Source organism: Magnolia sinica, chromosome 5 (assembly GCF_029962835.1).
Source record: "Magnolia sinica isolate HGM2019 chromosome 5, MsV1, whole genome shotgun sequence".
Lineage (NCBI taxonomy): Eukaryota > Viridiplantae > Streptophyta > Magnoliopsida > Magnoliales > Magnoliaceae > Magnolia > Magnolia sinica.
In genome coordinates, this window is record NC_080577.1 from 45,730,872 (window position 1) to 45,755,735 (window position 24,864).

Below are 24,864 nucleotides of genomic sequence, written 5' to 3' on the forward strand. Positions count from 1 at the left end.
AAACACATCATTGGAACAAAATGAATTTTCAAAAATAAGTCTGACGAATGTGGAAATATAATTAGAAACAAGGCTAGACTGGTGGTACAAGGTTATACTCAAATTGAAGGGATTGATTTTGATGAAACCTTTGCACCAATAGCACGTCTTGAATAATCTATCAGACTATTTATATCCATTGCATGTTTTAAAAAGATAAAGATCTATCAGATGGATGTGAAAAGTGCTTTTCTAAATGGCGATTTACATGAAGAAGTCTATGTTGAACAGCCAATGGGTTTTGAAGATTCCAAAAATACTGATCATGTATATCGGCTTAAAAAGGCACTTTATGGATTAAAACAAGCACCTAGGGCATGGTATGAGAAACTAACAAAATTTCTTTTAAGTCATAATTTTCAAATGGGATCTGTCGATAAAACTCTGTTTGTTAAAAAACATAATGATCATATCTTAATGGTACAAATTTATGTTGATGATATCATTTATGGATCAACTTGTACTGACTTGACTACTGAGTTTGCAGATTTGATGAAATCACAGTTCGAAATGAGCTTGGTTGGGGAATTGACTTATTTCCTTGGATTGCAAGTAAAGCAACAACCTGAAGGAATATTCATTTCTCAATCTAAGTATGCCTTGAATCTAATCAAGAGATTTGGATTTGAGAATGACAAGAATTTCGATACTCCTATGAGTAGTACCCTGAAACTATCAAAAGACTCTAATGGTAAAAATGTTAACTCAAAACTTTATCGGAGTATGATTGGTAGTTTGTTATATTTAACTGCTAGTAGACCTGATATTTCTCTAAGTGTTGGTATTTGCGCAAGATATCAATCGATCCAAAAGAATCTCACTTGATTGCTCAGCGAATTATTAGATATGTCACAAGTATCGTAAATCTCGGTCTCTGGTATCCTCATGAGACTAGTGTCCAATTAGTTGGGTACTCTGCTGACTATGCTGGTAATCTAGATGATAGAAAATCAACCGTGGTGGTTGTTTTTACATTGGAAATTGTCTAGTTTCCTGGTTTAGTAAGAAACAAAATTCTATATCACTTTCAACAACTGGAGTTGAAGCTGGTAATGCATGTACATAGCTTGTTTGGATGCAACGAATGCTAAGTGATTATGGAATTAAACAAGATTCTATGTTATTACATTGTGATAATTCCAGTGCGATAAATATTTCAAAAAATCCTATTCAGCATTCTCGTACTAAGCACATTGACATTAGATTTCATTATATAAGGGAATTAGTAGAAGAAAAAGTTATATCTCTAGAATATATTCCTACTGAAGATCAATGTGCTGACATTTTCACAAAACCTCTCGATAAAAGCAGGTTTAAAAAGATGAAATTTGATCTTAGCATGTGCATTTTAAATTGATAATTTATGCCTTCTTATATTATAGTGTATATATTTGCTAGATTGCATTTTAATTTTTGCAAAATTTGCAAGTAATTTAAATTTTTGGGGATTTTTCGACCAGTCGTGCTATGACCGGTCGTAGATACCCACGACCAGTCGTGGAACACGGGTTTCACTTAAATTGGGGATTTTTTCCTTTCTTCCTCATTTCTTCTTTCTTCTCCTTAGAGCCGAGCTTCGACTTGTCAAACCCATTCTTCAAGTTCTTCAAGGTTAGTGTTCCAAATCCCATTTTTCTTGCAGATTTGTGTCTAGATTATTTCCTTTTCTCTCTTGAAGCTTTCTATTTTGAAAATCATTGAGATTTGGGGTTTGGATTTTGAAAATTCTGTTTTGAGAAAACCCACTTCTCAATCCTTTGCAACTTCTTTATTCCTTGAAATCCTTGTTGCAAATGGCTTCTAGAGGTAAGAAAACTACTTCCCGTGGTCCTTCATCTTCCTCCAGATCGACCGCTATCTCTAAACGTCTTCTTCTGGTTCCCAATGATGATCCATCATATGTTAGGGACATTAGATCACGTAATGTTATTGTTGAACATCCTGTTGATGTTAATCATATTGCACCTTTTGACATCCTTCCTATGCTTGAAGCTGTAGGTTGGGTTAAGTTATTACATTGGGGTGGGCCTGCATACCGGTCCATTGCCCAATCCATGTTTACATGTATTAGTGCTTTTTCACAGGATAATTTAACTTTTCAAATTTCTACTAGAGAAGGGCCTTTTGACGTTGATCGTCATTTAATTTCAGCCCTTATGAAAATTCCTGTGAATGATGAGGGTATTCCTATCCATAATTTAACTGATAAACCCTCAATGTCTGAAAAACGCATGCTCACTAGAGACTTGTGCAACACGGATGTTCAATGGACGCAAAAAGGGAATGCGCTTCCTGCAAGGTATTTGTTACCCAAATACAGAATTCTCCACAGAATCTTTGTGTCTAATCTGTATCCTCGTTCGGGTAATAAATCTGACTTGACTTCGTTTATGGTTCGTGTTATCCATGCTATTTCTAATGGTACTCAGATTTGTTTGCCATCCTTAATCTGTCATTTCATTCTTCAGTTTCGACTCCATCCTGGTCATAGTGACATTCCATTTGCCTATTTTATGACTGTATTGGCTACACATATGTTAGTCGATATGCCTGTTGATGAGGCACCTATCCATCATCTGATTTTCAACAAAACGAATATCAATAAGATGAAGTTGGATCTGCTTCCTAAACAAGGTGGTGGTGGTGGTGGTGGTCCTGAAGAAGCTGGTGATGACATTAATATGGATAACATTTTTGAGGAACTGGATTCTGACTCAGCAAATGATCCAGATTTTATACCATCTGATATTGATGCACGTCTGAGTGCATTAGAGGGTAAAGTTGAGGATATAAATGTAAAGTTGGAAAACATGTCTGTTGCTCATGATTTGCAATTCAAGTACATGCGCAAATATCTTAGGCGCTTGAACAAAGGCATGCACCAACTTGATCCCTCTATTCCTGCTCCGTCATCAAGTTCTAGTTCTAAGTAGTTTTTATAAGACTTTTGGTCTGTAATAACTTTATAACTTTGCACTTGGCTGTTTTAGAGTTGAATTCTATTTATGTTTTATGCTGGATATTTATTCTATGTGATGTTATCACTCTTTTGCTATACTCATGTTTTATGCTTACCTCCTCATGTTTACTCTCATGAATTCCTTTATTTAGTTCTCCTTTGTCATATTGTGACAAAAGGGGGGAGAATGGTTTGTTCTTAATGTGATTATGAGAGGAGTAGCATTGGTTATGTTACTCAGGGGGAGTCAAGGGGAGTATATGTTTGATCTTGTTGAATGAAAATGGTTGAATGCTGAAACTGGTTGAATGTTGAATATTGAATATTGATTTGCAGGTATTAACTAGTTGTTTTACTTTATGTTTATCTTGGTTATGTGTTTTGTCACTAATTTGACAAAGGGGGAGATTGTAAGTGCTATAGTTTCTATCCCTGTTTGTTGTCAAATTTGTGGTGCCAAAATCACTATTATACTCTGTTATATATAACTTGCATAAGTGAAGCTCTCTCAAGGATCAATATTCATAAACAAGCTAAGCTCACAACAAGCAAAGCTCACAAGTACAAAGTTCAATCTTGAATGCAAGAACTGCTCACAAAACAAGACTCAAGCTGAAAAGAAAGTACAGGGCAAGACTCAAGCTGAAAAGAAAGTACAAGGCAAGACTCAAGCTGAACTCAAGACTCAAGCTGAAACTCAAGCCACTTTCAAGATTGAGCTACATCAAGATTTCAACTACATCAAGACTTCAAGGCTCATACTTCAAGGTCACTTGTTCCTAATGTTTCAATGTCCATACTTCATGATTGAGGTTTGATTGACCATAAGTTGACCTTAGAAGTAGGTCATTTCGGATACATAAACCGAATGTTATTTTACTGTGATTGGTCTGTTCTTCGACTAGTCCTAGGCCTTCTTCGACTAGTCCTAGAGTTGCTTCGACCAGTCTAAGAAATTCCTCGATCAGTCGTGAGTTTGTTACAAATTCAGGATGAAATCTGTTAGGCTTCGACTAGTCTAGGAATCTGTTCGACCAGTCGTAGGAATAGTGTCGACTGCATCTTCGACCAGTAGTAAATCTTTGACTCGAATTCTAGCGAAGTTTTTTAGGACCTACGACCAGTCGAAGGAGACCTACGACCAGTCATAGGAGAGCTTCGACCAGTCGTAGAACGGTCAAAGCATATCCCGCCAGATTTTTCAAATATTTGTTATTGCTTCGACTAGTCGAAGAGCTCCCTAGACCAGTCGAAGACCCGATCTTCTCACTTATAAATAGTGCACAAATCTCAGAAGAAATCATCGAATTAATTAATCCATTCAAGCCAATCTTCGTCGAACTTCTTAGAGATAATTCTATGCTCCATCTAAGCTAAGTGTGCTTATTTAATATTCTCTTTCCTTAGCTTTATTTTAATTGATTTTGTTTCTGCTATTCCAATCTGATTTGATAAGAGGAATTATTATTCCCTTTCTTTGGAATCAAAATTAATTAAGGCAAGCCCTATTTGGTTTAATTTAAAATCTATTAGAATTAGAACCATTGTAATCGAGTACTGGACATTGAACTTGGACATTCAATCATCTACTTTGATTTGGTTCTACCGGGCTGCTACAACGAAGGAGATAATCAGGTATTTTACATTTAATTGTAAATTCCTTTTTGTTTTGGTTTCTTTCAAGATTTGCCAGAAAAATCTTGTTGTATTGGTTATCTGAGGAGAGCCAGGGAAACTCAGAAGAGGAGTTTTTTTAATTGTGTAAGCCCACAGACAAAGGCACAATTGTAAAGGTTTTGGGTGAACCTGGGAAAACCTATTTTTAGTGAACGCTAATATCCCCTGTGTGAGGATATTAGGAGTGGAGTAGCATTTTGTGTGGCTGTTGTTTAACAGTTGGTGAACACACAAGTGAACCACTATAAACCCTTGTGTTGTGGTTGATTGATTTATTCTTCTAATCTTTATTTAATTTTTGTGGGATGTATGTATGGTGGTGAATGTTGTAATCATTTAATTTAAGCATTGTGAGAATCTTGTAATAGTTTAGAATTTATTTTCTGCTATTCTTTTATCGCTTGATTTTCAATTTCATTTGAAAGTTGTTCCAGCAAGGTTGCCCTGCCATTTTTATGGTGTATGGCTGTCCTTAGAACAATACATCTTTGATTACAAGTTATTTCAATTCAGTTTGTATTTGTTATTGTATTCCTCTTCAATTTGAGATTTGATACAAAGTCCTTTCTAGAAATAAGGTTGTCCTACCATAAACTCTAGTTTTTGGTGTAAGGTTGTCCTTAGAACAACATTTGTATCAACCTCTCAAGATCTGAATTTTGAGGTTATTTTACTTTCCTACATTGTGATTTACTTTGGATATCATATTTATTTTAAATTCCGTTGTTATAAGTTTTATTTGGCATTGTCCTATTCACCCCCCCTCTAGGACATATAGCTTGGCCTTTTCAGTGTAGATCCTCAATTGTATTGCGGTATGATTGATAGTTTATTATATTTAACTGCCAATCAACCTGATATAGTATTTAGTGTAGGTATTTGTGCTAGATATCATTCAGATTCTAAGGAATCTCACCTGATTGATGTCAAGAGGATTATTAGGTATGTCGCAAGTTCGGTTAATTTAGGCCTATGGTATCTACATGATACTAATATTCAATTAGCTAGTTATTCGAATGCTGACTAGGTTAGGAATATAAATGATAGAAATTCCACTAGCAGTGTTTGTTTTTATGTTGGGAACTGTTTAATTTCCTGGCATAGTAAGTGTCACGCCTCAAAATCCGGCACCTGGGTATATCCGACCCCGATTCCGTACCCGCAGGCATGACTTATGTTTTGTATGTTTACATTTCATATTCCAAGCATATATTGACAAAATAACCTCATTCATAAAATATAACAATCTAAAAATTTAATAATTAAACCTTTATTTAAAGAAGAATGTCCATGTTCCGACTATTCAAGATTATCATCAAACACATATCATCGTAATGTTGTCATACTAAATGTTCATTACACTTATTTAGAAAATAGTAAAGAAACAAAATAAATAAAAGAAAATCTCTTTAAGCTCCTCCATGTGATCCTGATCCTGAAATTTTAAAATCCCAACAGGGTAAGCTGCGAAGCCTAGTGAGTAATCAACACAGGTTTCAAAATAACCTCATATAACATGAATAAAAGTATTAAAACATACAATATCTATTTAGGTAAAACAACAAATGAGGAGATCTAATAAACACAAAATTTCAATGTACATTCAAAGAAATATGAATGCATGAAATCAACATATGCTATACTCCATGATAAAAGGTGTGGTTTATTCTTTTTAACACCAGGGCCAGTTTACACCGGTTGGCCAACACCCACGCCAATACAACACCTAGCCTGGCAATGGGAACCTCTTGCATGATATGCTCACCCATCCAAAGGGCACTTAGTGAGGGACCCATTTGTACGTTAGCTGGTCAGACTACTACCCTACCGAACCTGGTAGTAGGAACCTTTTGCAATCCTGACATGCTCACCCACTCAAAGGGTACGGTAGAGGTTCCAAAAGGTACCAATTGAGTTTCTGGGACTTTCAACCCAAGGGTCTTGATCGCCCCACCTATTTACGCTTTAGGGATTTTCAACCCAGAGGACTTGATCGCCTCACCTATTTTCTGGTGTTTCATAACTATTTTAATGATGCATGATTTAAATCAAATATTTCTAAATATTTTCAATGACTACTATTCTTTGGTCAATCCATAATACTTGATGTACATGATTTAATAAACTAAAAACAAAATTTTCAATCAATGTAAATTGTATGTAGATAATTAAAATTTTACATAAAAATAAAATAAACATTCAACATAATCTATTAGATCATGGTTAAAATACAATGAAAAAATAAACATGCAACGTGATTTATTAAATCTTGATTAAAAAGATAAGCATGCAACATGATTTATATGATTTAAGATCTATATAAAAATATATATATAAACTCAAGATTTTGCAATAACTTTTAACAAAACAAAATCTAAATGCAAATAAATAATATATATATATATATATATATATATATATATATATATATATATATAGGATTAACAATAAGACTATAAAACTTCAATGAAATCATATTAAAGCAATGACAATAAAAATAATAATTTAAACAACATTTTAAGAAGCAGGGTAAGTAATTACGTCAAATTAAAAAGTACATCCAAGATGGCAATTTTGTATTACAAGTACAATTGAATTAACAAATAAAATGAATTAAATTAAATTATATAAAGTTTTCATAAATATCAAGTGAGAGAAAACTCACTTTTTCTTAAAAGTATTTTCTTTTTCTTTTTTTTTCTTTTTTTCTTTTTTTCTTTTCTTCCTCTCTCTTCCTTTTTCTCTCTCTTCTTTTCTTTCTTCCTTTTTCTCTCTCTTCTCTCTCTCCCTCTCTTTCCAACGTGAATGTCCAGCAATCTACTTCTCTTTTGTAAGAGTCACACCACATCCCACTTCTCTTCCTTTGCTCCTTATTTATAAGGATAGCATCTCACGTGTGCTATTAATGTCTTTTAAAATTTCAGTTTTCTTTCGTTTTTCTTTCTTTCTTTCTTTCTTTCTTTCTTTTGGTTTACACCACGTGCACAAATCTAAATGCTTCACATGCATTTATGCTTCCGTTTTGCAATTCTTTTCATAACGTTTCTTTTTTTTTTTCTTTCTTTTGCAACGTGGGCTGGTTAAATGCACACATTCACCATGCATCTTATGTGCACCACATGCATGTGCCACATGTATGTGTAAGCTATGATGCATGCATGGCTACTTGTGTGTGTGTGAGAGGTATGTATGTGATGTGTTTGGTGTATGTGTGTGGTTGGGATGTATTGGATGGTACATGGATGATGTAGATGGATGGATGGATTAGTGTATAATAGATGGACGGATAGATGTATGGGTAGATGGATGGATAAATGTACGGCTAGATGAGATCGGGGAATGGACTTTGTTATGTACCTGTGGATTATTGGTGAGATGGACGGTCAGTTTAGATGGATGGTAGATGGATGGATAAGTATTCTGATGATTTCAGCATATGGACGGTTTGATGGTTGTATTGTTGGATGGATGGTTAAATATATGGTTGGATTTATTAGTTAACGAATAGTTGGATTGGATATGTCCAAATTAGTGGTTGAGATTGAACCAATTGATCTTGTAGATCGACGGTCATATCAGGCTAATTGGGTACATTGGTCAACGATTAAAATTTGACGGTCAAGATTTATTTGGGTTATTACATTCTACCCTCCTTAAAAGAAATTTCGTCCTCGAAATTTACATACCTATAATACGAACAGGTGAGGGTATTTCTCTTGGATCTCGGCCTCGCGTTCCCAAGAAGCCTCTTCCTCGGTATGGTGACTCCACTGAACCTTGATTAACGGTATAACTCTAGATCGAAGCACTTGATCTTTCCGGTCAAGAATACGTACTGGTTGTTCGATGTATGAAGCATCTTCTCGGATCTCTAATGGTTGCCAGTCTATAACATGAGAAACGTCCCGCTCATATTTCCTTAACATCGATACATGGAAAACATCATGAATACCAGACAACTGAGGCGGTAAAGCAAGCCTATATGCGACAACACCAACCCTCTCTAAAATTTCAAACGGACCTATATACCTTGGCGCCAACTTTCCCTTTTTACCGAACCTCATAACGCCCTTCATAGGAGAAATCTTCAAGAAGACATGATCTCCAACTACAAACTCTAGATCTCTTCTGCGATTGTCTGCATAACTCTTCTGACGACTTTGGGCTGCGCGCAAACGGTTTCTAATGATGAAAATCTTCTCCGTTGTCTCTTGCACAATCTCTGGTCCAAGCAAACTACCTTCTCCAACTTCTGTCCAACAATTTGGAGATCTACAAGGCCTCCCGTACAAAGCCTCATATGGCGCCATGCCGATACTTGTCTGGTAACTATTATTATAAGCGAACTCGATCAATGGTAAATGATCATCCCAACTCCCTTTGAAATCAAGCACGCAAGCTCGGAGCATGTCTTCAAGGATCTGATTCACTCTTTCAGTCTGCCCGTCAGTCTGAGGGTGAAAAGCGGTGCTAAAATCAAGAGTGGTTCCCAATGCCTTCTGTAAACTTCTCCAAAAATGAGATGTAAACCTAGAATCCCGATCGGATACGATGGATACAGGCACTCCGTGCAGTCTAACTATTTCTTTAATATATAGTTTACATAATTCTTCTAGGGGATAGGTAGCACGTATAGGAAGAAAATGTGTGGACTTAGTTAACCGGTCGACGATGACCCAAACTGCATCATGATTATTACGTGTCCGTGGCAATCCCATAATGAAATCCATGGATATGTGCTCCCACTTCCACTCAGAAATCGGTAGTGGCTGTAACATCCCCGACGGCTTCTGATGCTCTGCTTTCACCTGTTGACATGTGAGACATTTGGCTACAAAATCAGCGATCTCCCTCTTCATATTATTCCACCAATATTGCCTACGCATATCGTGATACATCTTCGTACCTCCAGGGTGGATTGTGAATTTAGTGCGGTGTGCCTCGTCCATAATTTCCTTCTTTAATTCAGCCACATTTGGTATACATAATCTTCCTTGGAACCTTAATCCACCATCAGCACCAACTTTCCATTCTGACTTACCATCTTTTTCAGCTCCTATTACCTTAGCTTGTATCCATGAATCTTGTTGTTGAGCTTCTATAACCTTACTAATTAAGGAAGGTTGAGCGGCTAGGTTCAAGAGACGAGCTACAGACGTTTGCGGATTCAATTGGATGTCAAAATCCTTCACTGTATCTAACATTTTCCATCGCTGAATCATGAGGTGAGCGATTACTCCGTGTGGCTTACGACTTAAGGCATCTGCTACTACATTGGCTTTACTTGGATGATATTGAAGGGTGAAGTCATAGTCCTTCAAGAATTTCATCCACCGACACTGCCTCATATTTAATTCTTTCTGAGAGAAAAGATATTTCAGACTCTTATGGTCTGAAAATAGCTCAAACTTCTCCTCATATAGATAATGCCTCCATACTTTGAGAGCGAAAACCACGGCTGCCAACTCCAAGTCATGAGTAGGGTAATTCTGCTCATGCACTTTCAGTTGCCTAGAGGCGTAAGCTACAACCTTACCTTGTTGCATAAGGACGCAACCTAAACCTCTATATGAAGCATCACTGAAGATTACAAACTTTTCACCACTCGAAGGAATGGTGAGGACAGGCGCTGTCGTCAACCTAATCTTTAACTCTGAAAATGCCTGATCACAAGTATCATCCCAAATAAATTTTACACCCTTCCTGGTCAATTGAGTTAACGGTGCCGCAATTCGAGAGAAGTCTTTGATAAATCTTCGATAATACCCTGCTAAACCAAGAAAACTACATATTTCGGTCACACTCGTGGGCTGTTCCCACTTTAATACTACTTCTACCTTTGATGGGTCTACTGATACACCCTTCTTCGAAACTACATGGCCCAAAAATTTCACTTCCTCCTTCTAAAAGTCACACTTTTCAAATTTAGCATATAATCGGTGTTCCTGTAGGGTTTGAAGAGTGACTCTAAGATGTTGCTCATGTTCTTCTTGGGTCTTTGAATATATAAGAATATCATCTATGAATACTATGACAAAACAATCTAGGTGTGGCTTAAATACTCTGTTCATCAGGTCCATAAATACTGCTGGTGCATTTATTAGTCCAAACGGCATCACGAGAAACTCGTAGTGGCCATAACGAGTCCTAAAGGCCATTTTTGGTATGTCTACTTCTTTAATTCTAAGCTGGTGATATCCTGACCGCAAATCTATTTTGGAGAAAAACTTGGCTTCTTTCAACTGATCGAAAAGATCATCTATCCTAGGAAGTGGGTATTTGTTTTTAATGGTAACCTTGTTTAGTTGGCGATAATCAATACATAACCTCATCGAGCCATCTTTCTTCCTTACAAATAAGACTGGTGCACCCCACGGTGATGTACTCGGCCGAATGAAACCCTGCTCCAATAACTTTTGAATTTGCTCCTTCAGTTCCTTCAACTCTACTGGTGCCATATGGTACGGTGCCATGGAGATTGGTGAGACTGTGGGCATAAGATCTATACCAAATTCGATCTCCCTTCTTGGAGGCAACCCTGGTATGTCTTGAAATACATTAGAAAACTCACATACGATTGGAATTTGATCGATACCTACTTCATGTGGTTCTTCCTCCAAAAGTGCTAAGAAATCGCATAACGGTCCATTCTTTTGCTTTCCAAGAAACTGGAGTCTCGGTCGCCTAGGAATAGAGAATGCCACGGTCTTCTCAAAACAATCCAAATTTGCATGGAACGAAGCTAACCAATCCATTCCCAGAATAACATCGAACTCTTGCATGTCTAATACGATAAGGTCGGCTAACAATACGGAATCTCCAACCATGACAGGGCAAGAACTATATATCTGATTTAACACTACGGAGCTTCCTATTGGTGTAGCAATTACTAAATTCTTATCTAGGAGTTCAGGAGATAAACCCAATGTATGCATGAAAAGAGTCGAAATAAAAGAATGTGTAGCTCCTGAATCAAATAAAACTTGAGCGGACGAGGAATAGATAATTATGGTACCTTCCACCACTGCTCCATTAGCATTTGCATCTGATAGTACTATAGTAAACACACGACCTTGGGCTGGTTGTCGAGAAGACTGACCTTCCTGCCTCGGCTGGTAGTGTTGTTGTTGTGGGCATTGCTGCTGCTGAGAGGGTCTTTGTTGTGAATTTCTCTGATACTGTTCCGGTACTTGATGATATGGGGGTCTCTGGAACTGCGGTTGATGTGCTTGAAACTGTGGTTGAGGTCTCGGGTGCATCTGTGGGGGCGCCTGATAATGTGGTTGCTGAGGTGGTTGTTTACAAAAACGCGCAGAGTGACCCTCCATTCCGCAGTTATAACATTTACCCGTAAATCGGTTCATTGGCTGAGCAGGAGTTGAGGTATTTGTTACCATCGTCTTTAGTTTCTTAGAAGCATCACCCTGTGTTTGAGATGTATTCGATGCAGCCCTAGTATTGCTCTTCGCTTCTCTCTTCTGGTTACGACTTTTCCAGAATTCTTCGTTGTCTCGCTCTATCATTAGAGCCCGTTCTACTACATCGGCATACAATCTAAGCTTAAGTGGAGTCAACTTGTTACGAATTGACCCTCTCAGACCTCGCTCAAACTTCTTAGCTTTGCGAGCTTCATCCTGAATCATAAATGGGGCAAAACGGGATAATTCAGTAAATTTAGACTCATACTGGCCTACAGTCATCTCCCCCTGTTCTAAGCTTATGAATTCCTCTGCTTTTTGCTCCTGTACACACTCAGGAAAGTATTTCTCAATGAACTTCTCACAGAACATATCCCATGTCCATGCAATATCTTCTTCAATTGTTCTAGCAATTGTCTCCCACCAGTGGTCGGCCTCTCCCTCTAACATGAAAACCGCAAGTGTAACCTTCTGCTCCTCATCACATCCTAAAACAGTGAATATCTTCTCTATTTGCTTTTTCCACTTTTCTGCCTCCATAGGGTCCGATAAACCCTCAAAAGTAGGCGGCTTCAATCTCTTAAATTTCTCTATTAAGCCCCCAATGCCATCCTGCACAACTTGGGCGGCTCCTCTATTATCACGACGAATGTGTTGTCCAAGAATGGTTGCCATGTCACCTAAAGCACGAAAGACCCCATCTAGTGATTGGCCACTTTCGGTGGTCCCCGGTGTGGCTGCCACAGGACTAGCTCGACCTCTACCTCTATTTTCACGCCGGCTCCCAGACATGTTCTAAATCAAACAATAAGCTTTAGATATCACATAAGGATGGATCACTAAAAGACAATACTACAAGTTAAGTTTTGATCACAACAACACTCGCAGGGGATATATCCTAATTTTCAAAGTGACTAAGTTTTCAAGTAAAACCCTAGGTCCTCAATGATTCTAAACCTGGCTCTGATACCAATCTGTCACGCCTCAAAATCCGGCACCTGGGTATATCCGACCCCGATTCCGTACCCGCAGGCATGACTTATGTTTTGTATGTTTACATTTCATATTCCAAGCATATATTGACAAAATAACCTCATTCATAAAATATAACAATCTAAAAATTTAATAATTAAACCTTTATTTAAAGAAGAATGTCCATGTTCCGACTATTCAAGATTATCATCAAACATATATCATCGTAATGTTGTCATACTAAATGTTCATTACACTTATTTAGAAAATAGTAAAGAAACAAAATAAATAAAAGAAAATCTCTTTAAGCTCCTCCATGTGATCCTGATCCTGAAATTTTAAAATCCCAATAGGGTAAGCTGTGAAGCCTAGTGAGTAATCAACACAGGTTTTAAAATAACCTCATATAACATGAATAAAAGTATTAAAACATACAATATCTATTTAGGTAAAACAACAAATGAGGAGATCTAATAAACACAAAATTTCAATGTACATTCAAAGAAATATGAATGCATGAAATCAACATATGCTATACTCCATGATAAAAGGTGTGGTTTATTCTTTTTAACACCAGGGCCAGTTTACACCGGTTGGCCAACACCCGCGCCAATACAACACCTAGCCTGGCAATGGGAACCTCTTGCATGATATGCTCACCCATCCAAAGGGCACTTAGTGAGGGACCCATTTGTACGTTAGCTGGTCAGACTACTACCCTACCGAACCTGGTAGTGGGAACCTTTTGCAATCCTGACATGCTCACCCACTCAAAGGGTACGGTAGAGGTTCCAAAAGGTACCAATTGGGTTTCTGGGACTTTCAACCCAAGGGTCTTGATCGCCCCACCTATTTACGCTTTAGGGATTTTCAACCCAGAGGACTTGATGGCCTCACCTATTTTCTGGTGTTTCATAACTATTTTAATGATGCATGATTTAAATCAAATATTTCTAAATATCTTCAATGACTACTATTCTTTGGTCAATCCATAATACTTGATGTACATGATTTAATAAACTAAAAACAAAATTTTCAATCAATGTAAATTGTATGTAGATAATTAAAATTTTACATAAAAATAAAATAAACATTCAACATAATCTATTAGATCATGGTTAAAATACAATGAAAAAATAAACATGCAACGTGATTTATTAAATCTTGATTAAAAGATAAGCATGCAACATGATTTATACGATTTAAGATCTATATAAAAATATATATATAAACTCAAGATTTTGCAATAACTTTTAACAAAACAAAATCTAAATGCAAATAAATAATATATATATATATATATATATATATATATATATATATATATATATATATATATAGGATTAACAATAAGACTATAAAACTTCAATGAAATCATATTAAAGCAATGACAACAAAATAATAATTTAAACAACATTTTAAGAAGCAGGGTAAGTAATTACGTCAAATTAAAAAGTACATCCAAGATGGCAATTTTGTATTATAAGTACAACTGAATTAACAAATAAAATGAATTAAATTAAATTATATAAAGTTTTCATAAATATCAAGTGAGAGAAAACTCACTTTTCTTAAAAGTATTTTCTTTTCTTTTTCTTTTTTACTTTTCTTTTCTTCCTCTCTCTTCCTTTTTCTCTCTCTTCTTTTCTTTCTTCCTTTTTCTCTCTCTTCTCTCTCTCCCTCTCTTTCCAACGTGAATGTCCAGCAATCTACTTCTCTTTTGTAAGAGTCACACCACATCCCACTTCTCTTCCTTTGCTCCTTATTTATAAGGATAGCATCTCACGTGTGCTATTAATGTCTTTTAAAATTTCAATTTTCTTTCATTTTTTTTTCTTTGTACATCATGTTTTTTTCTTTCTTTCTTTCTTTCTTTCTTTTGGTTTACACCACGTGCACAAATCTAAATACTTCACACGCATTTATGCTTCCGTTTTGCAATTCTTTTCATAACGTTTTTTTTTTTTTTTTCTCAACGTGGGCTGGTTAAATGCACACATTCACCATGCATCTTATGTGCACCACATGCATGTGCCACATGTATGTGTAAGCTATGATGCATGCATGGCTACTTGTGTGTGTGTGAGAGGTATGTATGTGATGTGTTTGGTGTATGTGTGTGGTTGGGATGTATTGGATGGTACATGGATGATGTAGATGGATGGATGGATTAGTGTATAATAGATGGACGGATAGATGTATGGGTAGATGGATGGATAAATGTACGGCTAGATGAGATCGGGGAATGGACTTTGTTATGTACCTGTGGATTATTGGTGAGATGGACGGTCAGTTTAGATGGATGGTAGATGGATGGATAAGTATTCTGATGATTTCAGCATATGGACGGTTTGATGGTTGTATTGTTGGATGGATGGTTAAATATATGGTTGGATTTATTAGTTATCAAACAGTTGGATTGGATATGTCCAAATTAATGGTTGAGATTGAACCAATTGATCTTGTAGATCGACGGTCATATCAGGCTAATTGGGTACATTGGTCAACGATTAAAATTTGACGGTCAAGATTTATTTGGGTTATTACAGCAAGAAACAAAGTTCTGTATCCCTATCCACAGATGAGGATGAATATATAGTAACCGAAAATGCCTGTACTCGGCTTTTGTGGATGAAAAGAATGTTAAATGATTACGGTATTGCGCAAGACACAATGATATTATATTGTGATAACACTAGCGTAATTAATATTTCTAAGAATCCCATCGAGTATCCCTGTACCAAACATATTGACATTCAGTATCATTATATTCAGGAATTAGTAGAAGAAAAAGTTATTTCATTGGACTATATGCAGACAGAAAATTAACTTACAAACATATTCACTAAACCACTTGACAAAAATAGGCTTTCCAAATTAACAATGGATATTGGTATGTGTGATTCTAACTGAGATTATCATGATTACATGCTTATATTTTTGTATATTTTTCTGTAATTTATTTTTGAATTAAAATTGTCAAAATATGTAATTTTTGTGCTTACACGACCGGTCGAGCACATACTCGACCAGTTGTGGCACGACCGGTCGAGCATGTACTCGACTAGTTGTGGTGCACAGGCCAACCACTTTTTAGTGAGAAAAACTCATTTTTCTCCAAATATCTCATCTTCCTCACTCTCCCTTCTCTGACTTGTTGAACCCATCTTCGAATCATGCAAGTGCTCCATTTTCAATTTCCTTTTGGATTTCGGATCCTTGAGTCTCACTTTGCTTGAATCTTGTTTTTATTTCATCTTTCCTTGTGGTTTATGGGGTCTTTTAGAGTAAAATCTGTTGGGTTTGAAACCCTTGCTTTCCTTGTTAGATTTTCTTGATTAATCTTGCTATGGAAGGCTGTCCGAAGATAACTAGAGCATCATCTTCTTGGACCACTCCTGTTAGGGTGAGAACCCTACAGCCTCCTGGTGATGATCCTAAATATGTGCAGGATTTTCGTCAAAGAGAGGTCATTGTTGAGTGGCCTGTAAATGCAAATCATCTTGCTCAATTTCAGATTATTCCTCTCCTTATTGTTGTAGGATGGGAAAACATTTTGAATTGGGGCGGACCTGCATACTGTTCCATTACGTAGGCTATGTTCGCTTGTATAAGCGATGTCTCGATTGAAGAATTAACCTTCACAATCACATTTAGAGAAGGTTTATATAAAGTTGATCGATTTATTATTGCTGACCTACTAGATGTCAATGTCAATGATGATGGTATACCTATACCAGTTTTAGCTGAGAATATAACTGAATCAAGAAAATGACTCTTGACTCACAAATTGTGCAACATGGACTCAGAATGGAATTCTGATAATGCATTTCGGGCTAACTAAATGTTGTGCAAATATGGAGTGTTACATCATATCTTTATTTTCAATGTTTATCCCTGATCTAGAAACAAAGCCGAGTTGACATCTTTTATGGTTTGTATTCTTCATTCGGTCATATCTGGTAATGTTGTGTGTCTTCCTTTCTTAATCTGTTATATCATCATCCAATTTTGACTTCATCCGAGTCATAGCCATATCCCATTTGCTTATTTGATGACCGCACTTGCTTTGCACTGTAATGTGGTCATGCCACCTAGTGAAGCCCCTATTGTGCTTCTCCCATTCAACAACTCAAACATTAATAAGATGAATTTGAAGCTAGCTCTTGGTCAAAAGGACGGGGAAGCTGAGGAAGTTAGAGAGGAAGACACTTTACCCGCAGACACTATGATGAATGACATTTTTGATGAATTAGAAGAAGATGATCCCGAGGCCGATCCTGACTTACAACCTTCTGACTTTGATGAGCGCCTTTGCGCCCTTGAGGAGAAGGTGGATGGATTGCAAATATCCCAAGATAATCAAATGAAGTATATGCGTAAGTATTTTAGACGCATAACTAAGGGATTACATCAGATTGATCCTTCCATTCCACCTCTTTCTTATTCTAGTTCTGATTAGATTTCTTTATTTTCAATGTTGGACTTGTATTAATGCTTAACTTTTCTCTTACATGGTGACTTTTTAATTTGGACATGTATAAGTGTGTGATGTTAATTCTTTTTCTTATATGTTTTAACTACTAACTTTCACACTCTTTCTTATACCCTTCACATATTTGATAATCACGTTCAAATATTTTCATTTCTTCCTTTGTCATTTTGTGACAAAAAGGGGGAGAAATTGCATGTATGATGCTTTAGTTTGTCTATTATGATGTGGTTCTATATGTAAGGTGGATGTAGAGAAATGGAAATGCATATCATGTTACATGTAGTATGTGGAATTTTTTGCATATCATGTGGCATGTAGGCATGTATGTGGAATTTTTTGTTTAGATATGTATATCTTAATATAGGTCTCTAGAAGTCACTCAGCTTAATTTGAGGGAGAGTAGATTGAGGGGGAGTTGTGATTGTTGGATTCAACATGGAGTTTTTGAATTGTGTGAATCTATATATTATAATAGGTTAATTTTCTATAAGTTAGTTTTGTCACAAATTTGACAAAGAGGGAGATTGTAAGTGCTAAGTTATAAATCTAGCACCCTGTATTGTCAAATTTTGTTGTGCTAAACCACTTTGGAGTGATTGGCTTATTTTAATAGATGGAAAGTTCACCTTCAAGTTCAATAGATGGAAATTTCACCTTCATTCGAAGATGAGTTTTAAGTCATGTACATCAACATCAAATGCTACGTCTACTTCAAGTAAGTGTGCATGTTCAACTTCGAGATCAAGTGCAAGTTCACCAAGTCCAAGTACTCAAGTTTAAGCTCAAGCTCAAGCTCAAGTTCAAATACACTAGCTCAAGCTTAAGTCTTAAGAACACGAGTTCGAGATGTAAGTTCAAGTATATGAGGTCAAGCTTCATGTATTCAAAGTAACCTATCTACCGAAGCGACCAATGTTAGAAGTTTAATACTCACATGTAAGGTATACATGACCCTGGAAAGACCTTAGGTTTTGGTCATTAATATTGCATATTTAATTTGGTTCATAATACTTAATTTAGGCTTTGCTTCGACTAGTCCTAGTCATTGTTCGACTAGTTCAGGCAGTGGCTCGACTAGTCCAAGGTTTTTCTCGACCAATTTAAGATTTTACTCAGAAAATCGGATAAGGCTGTTGGGTCTTCGACTAGTCGAGTACCCTGCTCGACCGGTCATGGAGACTAGCTCGACCAGTCGAACAGGACTCGACTCGAACTCCAACGATGCAAATTTTTCTCACTCGAACAGTTGAGTGCTATGCTCGACCAGTCGAACTGGCCACTTGACCTGTCGAGGGTCTGTTTTATCTGATCACGCCAGAAATTTTGAAAATTGGTTCTATCAGGACCAGTTGAGTTGAACCTTAGACCAGTCGAGGAAACCGAATTGCAGCATATAAATAGAGGACATTTCTCAGATTTTATCATTCATTTCAAGCCAGTTCAAGCCACCACTCTAAGCGATTAGTCTCCACTATTGTGAAGCTATTGTGAGGTATTTAAATTTTATTTTATATAGCTTTTTGGTTTCTTAATTTCTTGATCTCTTGATTCCATTCTACTTGATATAAAAGGAGATTTTGGTTTAACCCTTTTTGAGATCCAAGAAATTGAATCCAGGTAGCTAAATGTTGGATTTAAGTTAAAATTCATTTATACATAGAACTCCTTCATCTGTGAGATTGAAAATTGAACATCTTCATCTACAAAGAAACAGTTCTACCGGTTACATCGAAGAACATTCTTCAGATAAGTATTATTTTCAATTTTCTATATTTGGTTTGTGAGATTCAGCCAGAAAAATCTTTATTTATGGTTTTAACTAAGATCAGCCAGGAAAATCTCAGCATGGGGTTTTTTTATTATGTAAGCCCATTAAAAAACACATCTGTAAAGGTTTTAAGGTAAACCTTGGAAAACTTTCTTTCTTAGTGAAAGCCAATATCCCATGAGTGTGGATATTGGGAGTAGAGTAGTTGTGTGGCTATTTGCGAACAGTTAGTGTACACACACGAACCACTATAAATCTTGTAGTTGCGGTGGATGTTATATTTGTTATTTATGTGTGAATGCTTATATCTTTTTTATGTGCTTTGGGTGAATGTTGTAATAACTAGATTTGTTTCTTTTAACTCTGTATCAGTTTGAGTTTTTATACTTACCGAAGTTCTAGAAATCAGGTTGTCTCACTATAAACCTTGGTTTTTGGTGTAAGGTTGTCCTTAGAACAACGTCTGTATCAACCTCTCAAGATTAGAGCATTTGAGGTTGTTATTTATTTCTCTTATCTGCATTTATTTTTATTTAGCATAGCCCTATTCACCTCCCTCTCTAGAACTGAGAGCTCACCCTTTTTAGGAATGAGCAGTTGGTCTTTTCAAAATTTGATCAATGAAGGGTAAAGGAAAGTGGTCCTTCCTCATGAAGGTATTTAACTTCCTGTAGTTAATGCACATTCTCCAACTAGTAGTAATTTTAATTGGCACGAGTTCATTGTTGGCATTGGCTAAGATGGTGATTTCGAACTTCTTGGGAAACACCTGAGTTAGACTCACCCATTGACTATTGGATATGGGGTATATGATACCCACATCCAATAGTTTATGAACCTCGGCCTTAACCACTTCCTTCATGTTCGGATTTAGTCTACGTTGTGGTTGTCATGAGGTCTTCACATTATCGTTGAGATGAATACGGTGAGTACAAATTAAAGGGTCAATTCCCTTGAGGTCCGCAATCAACTATCCAAGGGCTCCTTTGTGCTTAATGAGAGTAGAGATGAGCTTACTCTCCTGTTCTTACTCAAGGTGGGAAGAAATCACCACCAGGTATGTATCATCTTGACCTAAATAGACATATTTCAAATCAGAGGGCAAAGGTTTTAGGTCAAACTTTGGTGCCTTGGGTTAGACGGTAGAGGTATTACATTGGTTTGGGGCAATTCTTCAAATTATGGCCTCCGCCGGTTAACTTCAAGTACCAACATAGTATCAATTATGACACCCATCTCCCTAATCATATCATTATCAAAATCATGGGAGTGGGTTAGGCATGTCTCTAGAGGGTGAGAGGATAAGGTCAAAAGTGTTTTATCTTCCACGAAAGAGTCAATCATGTTAATGTCATGGAAATTGTCATCATCCTCTAACCATTTGCCTATGTTGAAAAAGGTATTCAACTCCAATGTCATATTCATGAAAGACATACTCATGACCCATTCTTGCAATTAATGATTTCATTTGATGTTACAAGGACTGGGCGACCAATAATGATGAGAATTTAAGTGCTCATGTTCCTAATGGGTTCCGTGTCCAAGATGATAAAATCTACCGTGTAGTAGAATCTATCAACCTGGACAGCACATCCTCAATTATCCCTCTTGGTACACGAACTGAGTGATTAGCAAGTTGTATATGGTTACGGTGGGTTTCAATTTACCTAAACCTAACTATTTGTAGACCGAGTAAGGAATCAGATTTACGCTCGCTCCTAAATCAAGAAGTGCGTGCTCAATGTAGTAATTCCCAATTACACAAGCAATGGTTGGGCTACCGAGATCTTTGAATTTTTGTGGCACATCTTGCTTTAGGATGGCACTCACTTTTTCAATTAAAAATATTTTCTTTTGAATATCTTGCCGTCTTTTAGTGATACATAAGTCTTTTAGAAATTTGGCATATGAAGGTATTTGTTTAACTGCATCCATTAGAGGAATATTGACCTTCACTTGTTTTAACACCTCTAAAATGTCCTGAGAGTTAGAAAGAGGTTTTGGTGCAACCAACCGTTGGGAAAATGGGGCAATCTTCTTGCCTTGAAGTTCCAGTTCTAATTCTTGTGGAGCAATGCTAGGTATATCATTGTTGTCCTCTTCCCGGTCCTAAAGCTTTTTCACCCCAACTAGAATAATTTTGTTAATGGTCTTCCCACTCTTAAGAGTGGTGATAGATTTAGCTTGCTCCATCTAATTTGAAGAGCTCGAGTCGCTAACTTCATATTGCGGTTTTGGATTAGGAAAAGGTTGAACTGGAAGCATCCCCTTTCCCCCGGTTGTTAAGTGCGACTCTATCCTTTGAATAGATGACGCGAGCATTCCCAATGTTGATCTGATATCCTGGAATGCTTGTGCCGAATTTCAATTTAGTAGCTATTGGTCTTGAATATATTTTAGAACCGGGTCCTCTTGAGGTTTCCCTTGATTTGAAATTTAATAGAAGAAACCTTGAGGGGTAGCATTTTGTCCATTCCTCCAACTGAAATTTGGATGATTTCTCCAACCAGGATTGTCTGTATTGGAGGTAAATCCATTGAAAGGTCTTTGGTAATTATTCATGACATTGGATTGCTCATTCAACACCACTTGAAAGGTAGGTATTGTTGGACAATTTACAGTTGTGTGAACACTGCAAACACAAATACCGCAAATAGTTTCCTTAACCTTATCTTTCTTTAGTTCCATTACCTCAAATTTCCCTTTGAGATTAGACACTTTAGCATTGATATCATCATACTCTTTCAGAAGTATAATCCACCTCTCTCCTTTGATTGAGTGGGCCTAGAAGTGGTGCTTGATTTTGGGTATGTGTCCCATGATTGTGCATTTTCAGCAAGTTTGTCCAAGTAGTCCCACACATCATCGACATTTGTATTCATGAATTCTCCATTGCATATTGTCTCAACCAACCGGCGCATGGAAGATGTTAGTCCATCATAGAAGAAGTGTGTAATGCACTATGTTTCAAAACCATGTTGTGGGCATGAACTGACAAGATCCTCAAACCGCTCCCAACATTGGAGGAATGTTTCATCCTCCTTTTGGGCGAATTTCATGATTGAATTTCTAAGGGTGTTTGTTTTATGATGCGGAAAAAATTTCTTAAAGAACTCCCTTATCATGTCATTCCATGTGCCAATAGATTTGGGATGTAGTGAATGCAACCACATCTTAGCTTTCTCTTTCAAAGAAAAGGGAAAGAGTTTTAGTCTGACTATGTCCTCAGACACGTTTGGAAAATATAAAGTGGCTATGATCTCATCAAACTCTTTCAAGTGCAAATATGGACTTTCATATTCAAGTCCATGAAATTTTGGAAGGAGTTGGATCATCCCTGACTTAATATCCATGTGTCCCGTATTTTCTGAAAAAATCATGCATGAGGGCGTGCTCACCCTTGCCAGCTGTAAATAATCTCGCAAAGTAAGAGGCGAGGGTGTTTGATGCACTTCATTCTCATCCTGGACTTCCTCAACCCTAAGTTAAGGTTGTCTTCCCAGTTGATTAACTAGTTTATTTACAGCCATAACCTCAATTAACTCTGAGGATCTTGAGTGGTGTCTAATCCTGTAATAGATAGATAACCTCTCAAGCAATCCTCCTTCACTCAAAAGACGCCGAGTGTTATCACGAACCCACTTGGGCATGAAACACTCTTAGCCCGCAATTTCAAATTCTAACCTAAACCTAGAAGAGAGAAGGGAAATAGAAATCTAGAAACAGTAAGAGAGAAGGAATTGGAAAGAAGTGACCAAATTAGAAGTTCCTAATTAAAATCCTGCAAAACAAAACAAAACAAGTTAGTTTGTAAAAACAGAAATTCTAAAATTAGAAAGTTCCTAAAAATAAAAATAGAAAGTAAACTAGTTTCTAAAAATGGAAAAGGAAAGTTTCTAAAAAGTAGAAAATAGAAAGTTTCTAAAAACTGATTAGGAAAATTCTAAACCTAGAATTGGAAAGTAAGTTTCTAAAAATAAAAGAAATCCTAGAATTAGAAAGTTTCTAAAAGCAGAAAACAAACCCTAACCTAAAAATAAAAAATAGAAAAACCATAATCTTAACCTAATTCTAAAATTAGCTGGTTAGAAAAACACAACCATTAATCCCCGACAACGGTGCCAAAAACTTGTTCACAACCAAAGTATAGGGCTACGATGTAGTAATAATCTCGGTGAGACCGAGGTCGAATCCATAGAGACTAATCTCGTGCATTTTCTGAAAGCAACTAGAAGAACTAGAAAAAGATGAAAACATAAATCTAAAATGTTTGAGAGGAATTGTGAGAAATTTAATGAAAAACTTAAGAAATTCAAAGGTGGGAAACTAGGGTTTCCAAGGATCTACTTGTAGAGATCAGGGAGATCTATGCTTGATTCAAGTCACATGATTGGAACTAGAATCCCATCCTATCCAATTGGAAGATATCTCAGTAAAATCAAATCTGAACTTCCTTCGACCTAGATCTCAATAGATGTGAGGTGTGAACTGAAAGTGATTCCATCAAAAAACCATGCCCATAAGACAAGGCACACAATAAGATTTACCAATCCCATAACTAATCTGGGAGAATTATGAAAGTTAGGGATGATTCCATCATCCAACCATGCCCAAGGGACGATGGTGAATAATAGGATTTCCTAATTTCACAATCTCAATCATGAAAAGAACATACTCAAAGCTATCGTAAATCTATTGTAATTTGAGTCACAACAAACCATTACAAACTGAAAGTATTCCTTATAATCAAATTAGAATCAAAGATAGTTCAATATAAACATGAATCAAAGCAATAGAAACATCCCATTATGCTACAAGCTTCACCTTTTAGCCCTAGCTAAGAGGTTTAGCCAACCATGGACACGATTGAATTAGAATCTCTTAAGAAAAGTATAAAAACTACTAAGGAAATGTAAGAAAAATTCTTGGTGATGGCTTCTCCATGCTTTTGCTCTACTCCTCTTACCTTAGATGATGCTTAGGAGTGCCTTAGGGACCCCTACTTATAATTTTAGGCCTTAGATTTTCGCACCGAGTGGAAATTTCTGGAAATAGCCTCAAATTGCGTAATGTTCGACTGGTCGAGCAACACGAAGATTTAAAAGTTTTACACGCTGGAGTTTAAGTCGAGCACCTTCAACCAGTTGAACCCGACCGGTTGAGCCGAGGCCAGGACTAGTCGAGCGTACGAAGGATTGGTCGAGGGTTACACAAATTCACTTCAAAACTCCGATTTTCTTCATTCGTGACTTGATTTTCTTAGATCTTTGTTATGTGCTTTCTTCATTCTTGGTCTTGGTGATTCTTAAGCATTAAATCTATGCTTTCAACATCCTTTTTAATCCAAGCTCTTGAATTCACCTTGTACCACAAACATGATTAAAATAGAAAATTAAGCATTATCATGTTTATAAAACTAAGGAATAACTAGGGTCTAATATGCAATATTTGACCTTCAACAAAAGTCCTTTATGAATTGTCTACAAAATCTGGCGTGTCCTAAGAAGGAACACACATCACATATGCTCTTAGGTGG

The 24,864-nt window shown here is 36.7% G+C and overlaps 1 non-coding gene across 1 annotated transcript; it reads left to right on the forward strand.

The window, feature by feature from the left end:
• Positions 1–22,298: 22,298 nt before the first annotated feature.
• On the forward strand, positions 22,299–22,405 carry LOC131247592 (small nucleolar RNA R71). Its single transcript, XR_009171870.1, has one exon. It is a non-coding gene; the product is annotated as a small nucleolar RNA R71 (small nucleolar RNA).
• Positions 22,406–24,864: the final 2,459 nt, after the last annotated feature.